The 15,066-nt window shown below is 33.5% G+C and overlaps 1 long non-coding RNA gene across 1 annotated transcript; it reads left to right on the top strand.

Moving 5' to 3' along the window:
* Window positions 1–8,774: 8,774 nt before the first annotated feature.
* On the top strand, window positions 8,775–14,672 carry LOC132097254 (uncharacterized). Its single transcript, XR_009422708.1, has 3 exons — window positions 8,775–8,999; window positions 14,306–14,388; window positions 14,497–14,672. It is a non-coding gene; the product is annotated as an uncharacterized LOC132097254 (long non-coding RNA).
* Window positions 14,673–15,066: the final 394 nt, after the last annotated feature.

Below are 15,066 nucleotides of genomic sequence, written 5' to 3'. Positions count from 1 at the left end.
CTGAGAAGTCCAGGTCTGAAAAATAGACCTAATTCGCGCACCGCTATTTGACTTTGAAGCGTCTCCGATCGAACCCGTTTCGCAAAGTCCAGATTTGAATGAAAAGATTCACGAACCCGTTTAGTTCAGATCTGAATCAAGTGATTCATGATTCGCGATCCGACTGATGCGCTTCGAAACAGTAAATCGTTTTGCGACGCATTAGTTTAACTGACTCGGATTTTCGAAAAGCTCGATCCGCTTCACCCATTACTGCTGCTTTTCAAAATCATTACAAGTTATGTCGAAATTAAAAAATGAATGGCTCTTTTGAATTGTTTTTTATTAGTGAATACCTCGAACTGAATGATCGAAGTCACGAGTCTGAATCAACTGAAGCGGTTCCAGCGTAAATTACTCAATTTAATCGATTTGTTTGTCCATCCACTTTTCGGTTTAGACGCCAGTGTCAGTTCTGCCACTTGCTTAGCTTGCTAGTTTTATGAGATTAACGTAACTGAAATAAATAAAGTCTATGGAGTCAATATAACGCCTTATATAGGCTATCCGCAAAAAATAAAGGTTTGCAAAAGAAAATAAAGTTTTGCAAACGAAAATTAAAGTATTGAGGAAAATAAATTTGCTTCTTGCTAATTTTTGGTTACCATGGATTAACTATAGCATTAACATTATTAACTATAGGTTTTTTGGTTTTATTTGTAGTAAAACCATGGTTAATTTTTGTAAGGGATATCTATTCATTTATTTGCAATGCTGCTTTTATTTTGCGTCTCAGTCTAGTTTGAGCTTGCGATACCATTTTCCCTTTGCGCTTCACTTTTCTGCGCATCTTGCTTTGTGGCCACAGATCTATATATGACTGGACCGCTCATAGTGTTCTAAACCAGGGGGCAGGGTTTCAATGGGAGTCAATGGAATGCTAACAGCAGCTGGGGGTCCGCTAGCCAATGGCGGCGCCCATGGATGGTTCAATAAAATATGAAACCCTGACCCCCTGATCATGACAGGACCTGGATCAGTGAACTGCGACTCGGACCAATGATGTCACTTCCAGGGAGGCATGTTGTACACACCCCCGTCCCTTGATTCCACCCCCACGTAAAAACAGTGCCACAAAACAAAGATGCGTAGAAAAGTGAAGCGCAAAGGGACAATGGTATCGCAAGCTCAAACTAGACTGACACGCAAAATAAAAGCAGCGTTGCAAATAAATTAATAGATGTGATCATGGAAAATTATGTCTTCATTTTTGTTTGCAAGAAGCAAATTTATTTTCCTCAATACTTTAATTTTCTGTTTGCAAAACTTTATTTTCTTTTGCAAAACTTTTTTTTGTTATTGACTCCATAAAAATCTAATTACTATGTTGTTGGAGATCTCGGTAGGTTTGGTGATCATATCCTGGAGGACATGGCTCAGTTCTGTCTGGCTGAGATGATGATGGCCATCGATTCAGTCCACAGACTCGGTTATGAGCACAAGTATCTGAAATAACACCGATCAGTTCACCTAAACATGGAAATCATGTCAGAATGTTCATCTTTGGGTGAATGATTCCTTCAATGTCATCAGACAATATTCAAAAAGTTCTCTAAGGAAAACGTTTAGTAAAGAGTCAACGGGGAATTTTTTCCCAAGTCCAACTTAAAAAAAAAGTCCAACTTAAAAAAAAAATAGTTTGGTATGTAAATGATTTAATTTCATTTACATGTCATGTGTGTTTCTCTCTCTACCCCACTTTAAACGAGTGTTAATTTGAATCATTTGAGTGTATAGGATGATATATAGGATGATCAAGTGTTTATAATCAGTTTGAGTTATCTGCTTTCTTGCTGTAGAGACATTATGATGTCCAGTTGAGGCGAGAATTCATGTAAACACTGTCGGTTATATCTAAATTCAAATGTAAACAACTGAGAAAGAAAACGCACCTGTAACAGTGTATTAGATCCATGCATTTGGTCTTAAAGAGACAGCAGTCTAATAAACCTGCTGTTGTTTTACATTAATGTTAACCAAACAACTAAACACACAGTACCTGATTAAAGCCCTAAACACAGTGCTCAAATTTCAGCTGTCCCAGACAAAGATTGGCATCGTGAAACTATCGTGACGATTTCTGTGATCGTTGTCACGCCTTGTGATCAAAGAAAAAAAAAGCGCTGATTTTGTTGTCATCAGATGTAGCTTTGTACATCGCTACCATCTAGAAAGATTTTGATAAGCATTTTAGTGTTCTTGGCAGCATGGCTGGACTGGCCATTGGGCATACCGGGCATTTGCCCGGTGGGCCGACGTGCTTTTTGGGCCGATATCTCATACTCATACTTATTTTTATTTTTATTTTTTTAAACGGCCCATAAAATTTGTACATCGGCGGCCCATTCGTTTTGTTTTGTTTTGCTTAATTGGCGGCGCTGGGTTTGTGCCGGTGTAATGCATTGGTCAAAGTCAGTGTTCGTTTTTTTTTCTGACAGACCAGCCCATGAAACACGTAGATCAGCGGCCCATTGGCTCTTTTCTTGATTGACACTGGGCTGGCCCAATCACAACTTTAAATGAGTGAGCGAGCAGCAGCAGTGTCAGTGTGTATTTGTAAAAAAAGATGGAGAAGAAACGCAAGGAATGTGCAGATAAATAGCGTGAAAAAATAGAACCAGGCCCTTAAAGCAGACACTGTAAACTGTGTCAAAATATATGTTTTCTGACCTTCATCAGCTCCTGTGGCAGATGATGATAGTGAGGACGGAGGATCAGGAGAGAGATGAGAAAGTGTAGAGCCTACGGTAAGCATAACTACTTTCAAAACACTTAGGCCATGTCATGAGTGTAGATTATTTCCACATCTGCATAGTTGACGATTACCGCAATTCACTAGAAATTTAATAAGAGGCGTTTGTAAACCGTTTTCCGCCAAAATAAAAGCTTGATGCAGTTTGCGTCAAAATAAAAGATCATGTGCTTATCTCTTTCAAGTTATCTTATCTTATCTCTTATCTCTTTCAACTAATTAAGAAAGTTTCCTTTATTTTTTTGTGCATTTGTTTTACAAAATATGGCTATTACTGTCATTGGATTAATATTATAACTATTATTATGTATAGGTGTAATGTAAATAGACACTGTAACTAAAAGAGGTTTGAATTTTTCTTTGTTTAATTTGCACACTGAATATGGGTTGGAGCTTTTAATTTTGAACTCTCAAAGTGCAACAGATTAATGAATTTAACATTAAAATGCACAAAATTTTCTCACGGGGGGCATGCCCCCGAACCCCCCTAGATGGACCGAGGACACACCTAGTTTTACCAAAAATCCTGTAAGAAACACTGGTATTGCTATGCCAGAGCCGCTTATAGCTTGTTTTAGGATTCACCGCTGTGGAGTATAGTTCAACTGTATTAATAAATATAACATTTTGACTTATTTCATCTGATAACTCTCACTCGTTCCTATACTCACTCATTACATGGCATTAGTGGTTTTAATGAATAGGAGATGGTATGCATATAATTAAGGGCGTGCAAAGATGGGTGGTGTTTATGATCATATAGTGGGCCGGTCTGGGCAAAAATGCCCGGCCCGATTTTTTGTCCCAGTCCAGCCCTGCTTGGCAGAGGGCTCTTTCAACATGTCATGTTTTACATTTTTATCAACTGACATAAGATTTTGTAGGCGTTGCATATACATGTGCACCCCTCAAAAAAGCCTGCGACCACAAAAAAAAAAAAAAAGAAAAAGATGATACAGATGACACAGATGATATAGTTTCAAGAAAAAGAAGAAGTGATGAGAAATCACTGTGTGGTTATTGATTTACCAATAATGCATTATTTTTGAAGCGCTAAAAAGTGCCCATTTAAACTGTGGCTCTAAAACCAAATTAGTATTAATCCAGCAGAATAAACTGAATTTAATGTGTGTTAGATAGTGCAGCCTGGAGGCTTTATTTGTATGACATGGCCCATAAACATTAATTTCTCCTATTAAACAGAACACACAGTGTCTAGTCTTGAATGTGGATCCTCGAGTCTTTTTAGCAAGTGCATTGATTTCAACCAAAACAGAAGCTTTATGAGACTTTGATTTTCATTGCAATTCCCTTGATCCGAATTAGCACAGCTCTGCAAGTTAAATAATTTCAAACAAAGGCCACTTTCAGTGTTCAGTTGTACTGCATGCTGGACAATACTGCATATTTGCAACTATATAATACATAACTAAATATGCAGACACTTCATATAATACGAGGTTGCATTGTTGTCACATGACCTCAATATATTAAATCAGTAAATAGCGTCCAGGACTCTTCCCAGCAATACAGTATTTTGCATTTCTAATTAAATTTGTGTAATAATATTTTTACATTTAGCTCTCCAATGAAAAGTCAAGTCACAGTTTTATGTGATTTTGTCATTTTATATTTTGATTTTATTTATTTTAAATTATTGGTTGTCAACTTATATTTTAAAATATTCCTATTTAGTGATTATTACAAGTATTATGCCTTTTATATGTATTTACTTTCGGCAAAACAGCACTGAACTTTACATTATATATTGTCTGCGAAGGGAGTGTTTCTCAGGTTATAAATGCAGTAAATATTGTGCTTCAGCTGTATAGTGTGCTGTGCTTTTTGGCAAGTGTAGTGGGTTATATTTTTATTTCATGCAGAAAGTGAAAACCCTCAATCTCCCCTGCCCCAAATAGTAATTTTAAACATTCATAATTCGACATTAGATTTATTGCATTGTCCAGATATCTCCATAATAATCATAGTACTATTTTAAATGCATCTGTTAGTAGAGACACAGCAGCCTCATCAAAGATGTCATCTAATATCTGGCCTTCAGGTGGCAGTGTGTTCCTACTGATTGAACCAGATCAGACTGAATCTTTCTGCCAGCTGAACCCTTTGCCTCATCAATAATTGAATAGTTAATTGAGACACATTTAACCAAAATGTAAGACCTAACACCCTGAGAGGATTTTGTTAATGATTACTGTAGATTGCTAAATTAATGTCCAAGAAATATTGCCATTTCTAACGCCAAGCCCTGAAATCAAGGCTGTTGAAATATTAATGCAATAACTAGCATGAATACATAAACATGTTTGATAGGAGAAAGCGTAACTGTTTTTCAGTAAGTAATTAGAGGATTTCTTAAGGGGTTTAAACTAAAGGCAACATAAAATCTGTTTTATTTATTTATTTTTTAAATACCTATCTCTGGTATTATTATACATGAATAATCTGTGCACAAAACGTTTACCTTCATAATCAGAAATAAATAATTATGTTTTTTTTAATAATCCAAAATTAATCCAAAATAATAAACTATCAAAAAGAATTCTCATAAATATACAGTTAACATTTTGTATAGTTTATCTACATTACAGCTATAATACATGTTTTCATATTGAATGTCATGTTTCAGTTGTACTGTATATGCATCGAAACTTTCACTTTCATTGAAAGTTTTTTCATTGCAAGTTTAAATCTATGCCTCGGAAATTGATGTTCAGTAGAGTATCTCGCTGTGTTCTGTTCAAGGTGTCTAGAACACAAGTAGATGACATCATGCAACATCTGTTCTACATTCAGACTAAACTTATTTATGCTACCATGATAGTCATTAGTATCTTCAGTATTTACAGATAACCTAAAATGAGACCCTGTTGATTGGAAAAAAGGCTCTTTATAAAATCTTCTTCTACTCATTTAAAAGTACTGATGTATTATATACAGGTTATGCAAAATAATGTTATTTGCTGCCATCGAACTCCAATGACGTTCATTATATACCAAGCCATATCTAAAGACAATAATTATATTATTGAAAGATATAAGCAGAGTAGATAACATAACAATGTGGTATATATTTTTTTAATTAATGAAAACTAAAATACTGGAGAAAACTTTTGAATTTGCTTTTGAACTTTTTTTATTTTAATAACTGATGAGTTTTCAGGAAATCCTTAATTTGGACAAAAGCATCCAGCTATCGCCGTTACTTAAAAATGCTTTAACTGATAAAACAATGTATGGTTTATCTGTGTTTTTCAAGCCATCTTGGGTTTTAGGTAAGAATAAAGTTGACTAATATTACTGTATTACATCAGAATAGTATAATATATTTTTGGCCTCATTCGCAAAAGGAAGTTCTTTCAAACACTCGACTGACATTATAAAGTGAGTTTGGAGTACAAATATGTTGTAATATGTGTGTTTGTTGGATAACAGGTTTATAAATGCTTCTCATTATTACTAGGGCTGGGTTTTGACACAATATCACAATTCGATTCAATTCTGATTCAGAGGCTTTTGAGTCGATATTTATCATTTTTTGATATATATGGGGAAAAAATATCTCTCAACAAATGTTGTAAACTCAGTTGACTATACTGATATTAAAGATTAAAATGAACGGATTTTTAAAGTTTTTTAATAATAATAAACGTACAAGTACATAATTATATTTATACACCAAGTTTTTTTTAATGAAATATAAAAATTTTAATGGTGGCTGTAATAAAAACTTGATGGATTTATTCAAACATGAATTAAACATTGAAGAACAGTAAAAATGATAATGAATATGTTCCTATTTAGAGTTCATTTTTCTAGCAGACTAACAAGTTTATGGTCACCGAATATGTTTTTTTAACATTTTTTTTTTACCCAGCTCTACTCATTACTGAAAAAAAAAATATTGAAACCATTTGAGATATTACAGTATCAAAACGGCATAGAATCTTGCAGCAATCACACAGATCATTCTAGCATCACTGCAAAGGTAATGTGATATTTTGTATAAATAAACTTATTCAGCATCTGTACTCTCTGGCCCAGTTGTCCTTGCAGAAGTGCTGGTTTAGGCCCTGAATCACACAGTCACACGGGATCAGCAGATGGTGAAAGAGAAAGCTCACACGTCCATGACCTGCTGCACTGACTCACCACAAAAAAGATCCTATTTCTGGTCTAATACATAAGATCACAAACATGGTCTCCTGCCAGTGGCTGCTCATATGTCACTCTCTCCCTCCATCATTTCAGCAGGATTTAATTTGATTCAAATATAAATCATAATTTATGTACTTCCTTAGGCCATATCTACAAAGAGTAAAGGCTAAAAACATGGAATGACGAGTAAAGAATACCCAAGAAAGTCTTCAGGCCTTTTGGGTTCAGTGTGCCTCTTATGCACCGCTTTGACCTCTGCATGAAACGCTTTTCCGACAGCATCACAAACAGAAGTTTAACAAGGTTGCTAGGTAGCAAGGTGTACACAGGGAAAGCATTAAGGCAAATGGAGCATGCATTTAAACTTAGAATATAAAAAAGTCCTGCTTTTTTCTTTAATGCATCTGTTTTTCATCAGAATTTTGCACTAGCGCTTGCCCACTTAATCATATGTCATGTTCAATGTCATGTAGTCGTCACATAGGTCAGTGGTAATGGTCTCAAAGTTGAAACTGTACAACACCTGACCTGGATGCAACATATATGTATATATATGTATGTGATCCAAGGGCATGGGAGGTCAAGGCCACGTCCTAGTAGGAAGCGTTTGTTCTGCCAAAATGAATAGCAAATGGAGAAATACGCTTTACTCAGCAAAGCAGTTTCATCATTGGTGTAATCCAAAGCCTGACACAGCTAAAGAGTTTCAGTGCGCTCGAATGTGTTTGCTTGTGTACCACATATATAGGAATGCACTGAAGCTTTAGACAGGATGCTGTCCTCTTATTGTAAGACTTTATATGCAGAATCAGAACCCAGCTGGAAAAACCAGATCAACATGAACTCATTTTTACTTCTTTAATGCGTTTCTATGTGTAGCATATTATTATTATAGCAAAAATAGGAATGAGCTTTATGTTAAGGAATGGATTTTATATAAACATAAGTATTTATAATGAATATATAATATATATATATATGTAAGTATTATAAAAGCATATTTATATAATAACAATATTAATTATTATTCATATAATATAATTATTCAGTAATTTGTAATATCCAAGTGAAACAGTATTATCAGTTATACAAAAACTAAATATATGCTTTTGTTTATTTTTATATATTATAAATCAAAGTGATTATATTTAAATGAAATATTTATAAATATTTATATTTACACACACACACACACACACACACACACACACAAGAATGCACAATATTTTTTCTAATAATATCTGAATTATAATATATTATTATAATTATTATAGCATTTTTATATAATAACAATGTAAATTATTCTAATATAATTGTTCTATAATTATTAAATTATTTATAATATCTATGTGAAGAATTAATCATATTTGCATAAAATACAAACAGATTAAATCAAAGTGACTGTATTTAAATAACATATATTGAAAGCATTATTATACAACCATTATTAGAAATATATTGAAGATATTGAAATGCATTATAAATATAATTATAAATACATTGTAACACATCATGTTTATTACTAATATATTCATATATATATGTGTGTGTGTATATATATATATATATATATATATATATATATATATATATATATATATATATATACATATATGTTGTTATTCATCATTTATTGTTGTGCATATTTAAGAATATATATGTAAGTAAAAAGTGAAAAAGTGAGTGTGTAAATCACCTTGCTCCAGCTGTAGACCATGTACAGCTAGCTGTATTTTACAAGAGGGAACTTGAGATAAAGGTTACAGATATCTGTCATTTCTGTTTATCCAGGTTGCCTCTGCTGAATTTGACAAGCAGTCTGTTGAACTTGTCTCACCAAGTGCTCATGAGGGATCAGCCTGTTGGCTGAGACAAATCTAATAGTGGTGACAACAACCTGCATCATACAAGTCAGATATTGTATCTGCACAAACACGGCAGTCACTTAAGCCAAGCGGAGACGCCTCTGGATAAAGAGGAATCCACGTAGGCCTGCCGAGACTCGACACAAGCCTCATAAGTAGCTGCTGAGGTGAGTCAAAGGGCTCGGGGGCAGGTGTTAGTAATTACCCACCAACAAACTGATTATGGTGTGAGTTCCAGGTTAGAGGACTCTCTAGACAGTCAATTACTGAAACAAATCAATGGAAAGCCAGCATATATAACAGACCTGCGGCTGTTGGTCTGAAAGGATGCATTTGCATTTCTCAATGTCACTGGTTTGTTTGTATAATCATCTCAGACTAGTACATCATTAAGGGTTAACCTACGTGTTTACAGTTTGTCATGTGTAAATACAAGAATATTGGACGCCTCATTATTTGAAGTCAATGCAAAATTACAATCTTCCTGTTCATTTTCTTAATAGTTCACATAAAATGAAAACTCACTCGTCCTGAGGCCATTCAAGATTTGGATGAGTTTGTTTCTTGATCAGAAAAGATTTGGAGAAATGTAGCATTGCATCACTTGCTCAGCAATGGATCCTCTGCAGTGAATGGGTGCCGTCAGAATGACAGTCCAAACAGCTGATAAAACCATCACAATAATCCACACCCCTTCAGTCCATCAGTTAACATCTTGTGAAGTGAAAAGCTGTAAATTCATCATTAAAGCATTTTTAACTTAAAGCTGTTGCTTCCAGCAAAGATACGAGTCCTCTATTCATACTTTTATTATACAATTTTTTTTTTTTTTTTTTTTTTTTTTTTTACTGTTATGGATTATAGACTGGTATTTTGGCCAGAAGCAACTGTTTTTAAGTTAGATGTTTGCTTCTTAGTTTGATTATAAACTTTTAGATTTTTGATAGTTATCAGCATATTTTCCTTGTTTCTTGTTTCTCTATTTTTAAGCTTAGCATGCATTTTGTATGTTGAACTACATGTTGTATAGTAACTTTAGTGCAAATTGCATTGGTAAGATATAAAGATTAATTGTAATGCACTAATTAGTGGTGTTTACCAAGCAAAGGTTGTTCATTCTTAGGATTAATGATCTGAACAATTTTCTACTGAAAGTGTTCAAATTTAGTTGATCTGTTGATCTGATATTATATTGATATGCTCCATGAAATGTTTCTTGGTAGTTTTAGTTCATTAATATTTTGGATGTGTACATTTGCTAGATCAGACACCCTTAACGTAACGTTAACTGAACCCATAAAAATGAGTTTTGTTGGTCAGTGTTGTTATAGTAAACTAAAACTGAAACCATAAAAAACTACAAATTGTTACATGAAGTTAAATAAATTTGAACCGAAATAATATCAAGTATAAAAATTATATTCAGCTTGCTCTGAAGGAAACATTTCTAATTATAACTGAATAAAACTGTAAAAAAAATTAATTAAAAACTAATAAAAATTTACTAAATCATGCTATTAATAAAAACGAAATACTAAAACAATGCTGTTGTTGGAATAAACTAATGTATTTTATCCGATTCAGTGACATTAAATAATGTTATTGACTTCAATGAAACCAGTTAATGTAGATATCATCTATTTTCAGTGTACTATCACAATGATCGTTTAATAGTATTTAGTATTTAATAACACTCAGCAGATAGAGTCGTTCTCAAGCGCTTACATAATATCATCCAGCATCTCATGTTTCAAATGTCAACCTGTTTTTCTCTTTCAGTTCTGTGATTGTGTCATGCTTTCCGTGGCTGAAAGCTTTTAATGTTTTACTCGTGTAGGATGAATTGACCTGAGCGGCTGCTGGTCTGTGATTCAAAACAAGCCAGGTTTGAGAGAAAGACGAGTTTCATCTGAATCCATCATCTGATTGCCATACGAGTGTCTGATTTGACCTGATGACATCATAATGGACAACACTTTACCCAGTCTTGATTGGTGGAAGAGGGTAACAAAGCGTCCGATTGGCCCTTTTCCATCGCCACTCCTCATTAAACAAGCAGAATTCATGACTGATACCAGCCATTAACTGCCCCGAACAGCAGCGGGGGAGATGGCAGATTACCACATTATGCAATATCATTGTCCCATTTGATTAGTCGACACCGCTGTTCCCCTCGGTAAAGTGAATTAGTTCATTCGAGAGATATGTCAGTGGGTAATATAAAGCGGAAATTAAAAATGGCTGAGCTGTAGCTCAGGTTTGATCTTTCCTGTTCCACCGAATGGCTGGCGGTGAGGCCGTGTGATGGTGTTGGAGAATGCGATGGGTGGTTTGCATTGCCACAGACAACTGCTGTTCTCTCTATTGAGTTACAGGACAGACTGCCAGGCGCTGCGGTTTCAGGCCCATGAATACGGTAAAAGCCTGTGAAATGATGTCTGCGTCAAAGTTTTGGCTGTTATACAGCTCCACACTTCAATCTGGAACCTTTATAGGACATCATATTTAATTAAAGCTAATAGGCCCCGGATGTAAAAAGTAAATAAATGTTTCATTCAGAAATCAAATGTAAAAACCTGTGGCCCAAACCAGCCGTTTAGAGCGCTTTAAACATGGTAAATGTTTCATTTCTTTATTAAAGTCTTATGAGTCAAGATGGGCTGAATAACGAGGCTTGAATTTGATTTCAGATAAAATCATCCCTTTTGTGAGATTTCAGTCATTTATTGTGAATTATTTTTTGTAAAGTAAACGTATTCTTGTTATTCTGCATAATTAACTGGCAAACAAGATGTCAAAGGCAGAAATTCATATATTATTTCAGTTTATTCACACAATTTGTTTGTTTTTAAATGAGGGACACACACACACATACATATAAAAATACACTTAAATCAAATATTTTATATATATATATATATATAAAATACTGTATGTCATACCATATTTGGATTTCTATCATTAAACAGAAATTAGGGTTAGTTTAGTTATTTTTCAGATAATAAAATTACACAGATACATATGGTAAAACAGGTAAATAATAGAGATTCAGAAATCACTTTATATATATATATATATATATATATATATATATATATATATATATATATATATATATATAAATGACATTTAAAACATGTAGAAGTTTCACTGTCTGTCAATATTATATATATTATATATTTACTATATAAATGTACCATATATCTACTATATAATACTATATATTTATTTCTTCTTTAAACAAATTTATTAAAAGAAGATTATTTATTGTTCACATAATTTATAATTATATTTGCAACGGTAACAGTAAAACAGTAATAGTAAATAAAATGGTAAAAAGTAAATAAATGGGGATTCAAAAACAGCTATAGTTTTGTAAAATATATATTAAATATAAATTACATTTGAAAAATATTTTCTCTTAACATATTCGACTTTCTGACAAATTCATTATGTACATCATATATTTAGATTTATAAATGTAAACATAAATTACATACATATTTAAGCAATTATATTAAAGTTTAAACAAACACAAATAAATACATACATACAGGCATACATAAATATACAGTAAAACAGAGCAGAATATATAGAACAGAATATATTACATTAATTGGATAAATTAAATATAAATTTCATATGTAAAATATTCCATGTATTGTAGGTCATTTGTTAAGTGAATTGAAACGTTATCTATTCAAGCTGGTTCATGTTGAACTTTTTAGTGACATTTCTTGGTTTTGTAAGCTGTGTGTTTTAAATCAGAGCCGTTTGGTTGTGTTAACTAATTAATTGGCTTTTCCTAAAGTGTGAAAGCTAATTTCAATTACACTTCTGAGAAAAACGAGCATCCAGAGACAATGTTTTGGGCTGCATTTGCCAATCTCACGTCTGTTTAAGTTCTGACAGAAGCTGGAGGCCTTCCATCTCTTCTCAAACATCATCTCGTGTGTTCATCAATGTGATTCTTGTAGTCCGTCTTTAAACGAGCACAATTAAGTCCTCTCACTTCTTTAATTGAAATGAATGAAATGAAAAAGCGAGCTAGATTGCAAAATGAAAGTCGAAGCAAACAATCTCTGACATCAGACAAGGTTGTTATACTCTTAATGACATTACTGACATGACGAGCACAATAACAACAACAGTCGGGCGGAATAAAACTCAATAACACGCCTGACGGATATCAGCCTCCTATATGAAAAGCAGCTGAAATAATTGTTTTTCCACCTCATTATAATGGCACTAATCTCTCAGGGGATGCCCGCGTTACAGCCAGAGGCTTCTTGTGGACTCTGGTTTTAATTTGTGCTAGATTCAATATTAACTGTTTAATTAACACAGCTGAAGAGCATTATTGAATTGGAAATGAAGATCTACGCAAGGTAACCTCGTTGGTCCGTCGCAGATGAATGCAGGCTGGGCATAAATGAACTAAATTAAGAATCTGGAAGACACAGCTGTTGTCTTGGAAGACGTTCTCTCAGGAGACCCGAGGCACCTTTGAGGAGCAAAGGAGCAGAAAGGAGAGGTTTTCTTGTCCGGAAAGATGAGTCTGCCATGTGTTCATAAAACTGCCCTATTTTTAGAGGAGAAAAAGCTGAGATTGTACCTTTTTTTCTCCTCACACACATACACATGAACACACACACTCCTGCCAAACTCAAAATGTGGTCTTCAGCAGTGTTGTGGTTTATTCAGAGATGTAGGATGATGAAATCCTTGTGTCACACCGCTGTATTATGGGCCATTGCTATCTAAATCCTCTAAATGCTACTCATTTAATTAATCAAATGAATATGTCTAATGAAACAACTATTGATAATCACATAACATAATTTGTGTGTGCATATATATCAAAAAAGATGTTCAGTTTTATTAAGAAAAAACAAAATTATTATTTATTTTATTTATTTATTTATTAACACACTTTTGCCATTCTTTGGAAAGTTCCATTGGGCGTTGTTGCCGAAGTTCTTACATATGTGACCCTCGACCACGAAACCAGTCTTAAGTGTACATTTTTTCAAAATTGAGATTTATGCATCATCTGAAAGCTGAATAAATAAGATTTCCATTGATGTATGGCTTATTAGGATCTGACAAAATTTGACAGAGATACAAATATTTGACAAGGAATCTGAGGGTGTAAAAAAACCGAAATATTGAGAAAATCGCCTTTAAAGTTGTCCAAATGAAGTTCTTAGCAATGCATATTACTAATCAAAAATTTAATTTTGGTATATTAACAGTAGGAAATTTACAAAATATCTTCATGGAACATGATCTTTACTTAATATCCTAATGATACTTAATATCCTAATGATTTTTGGCATAAAAGAAAAATCAATAAGTGTTTTTTTTGGCTATTGCTACAAATATACCCCAGAGACTTAAGACTGCTTTTGTGGTCCAGGGTCTCATATGTATTTGTACTTGTATGTTTCTTTGCTTTCACTCTTCTGTCCAGTTGATCTTAGAGCAGCTCATTGGAGTCTAAATCCAGAGACTGCGATGGCCATTCCAGCATGGTTGTTTCTTCACAGCCTGAAGGTATGATTTGGCTCATTATCTCGCTGTAGGATGAATCACTGACTGTGAGGTGTATAGCAGAGGGTATTGCATGTTGCTGTAAAATGTTTTGGTCGTGTTTTTGTTCAGGGTGTCACTCACTCATTCACTGACTCTGTAAACAGCAAAAAAGCCCCTGACCATCACGCTTCCACTTCCATGTTTGACTCGTTCCTCCTCCATCCTTTCACCTACTCAATACCCTACAAAAAATTTCACATTTTGCCTCATCTGTCAAGATCTTCCACCTGCAGCAGTCCACTGACATTGCCCGGGTAAGCCTCTTTTTCTCATTAATTTCTCTTTCCTTTGCAAAGTACATAAACTCTCAGGAAAAAAGGTACAAAAGCTTTCACTGGAGCGGCACCTTTGTACCTAATTTTATAAAAAAATTGTCAAGAAACACAATGTATAATACATTTTAAATAAATGTAAAATATATTGAAATATTACATAAATATTAAATACATTTTAAAATCGATAAATTTAATGTATAGTATTGTATTATTATAAATATATTATTATATATATTTCTTTTTACTAAAGTTTACATGTTCAAGAAACAATATCTTATATATATATATATATATATATATATATATATATATATATATATATATATAATTTCTAAAAGAAAATGGAATAATAGTAAAATATTCA

Source organism: Carassius carassius, chromosome 21 (assembly GCF_963082965.1).
Source record: "Carassius carassius chromosome 21, fCarCar2.1, whole genome shotgun sequence".
Taxonomy (NCBI): domain Eukaryota; kingdom Metazoa; phylum Chordata; class Actinopteri; order Cypriniformes; family Cyprinidae; genus Carassius; species Carassius carassius.
This window is presented reverse-complemented; position numbering and strand designations above follow the sequence as displayed.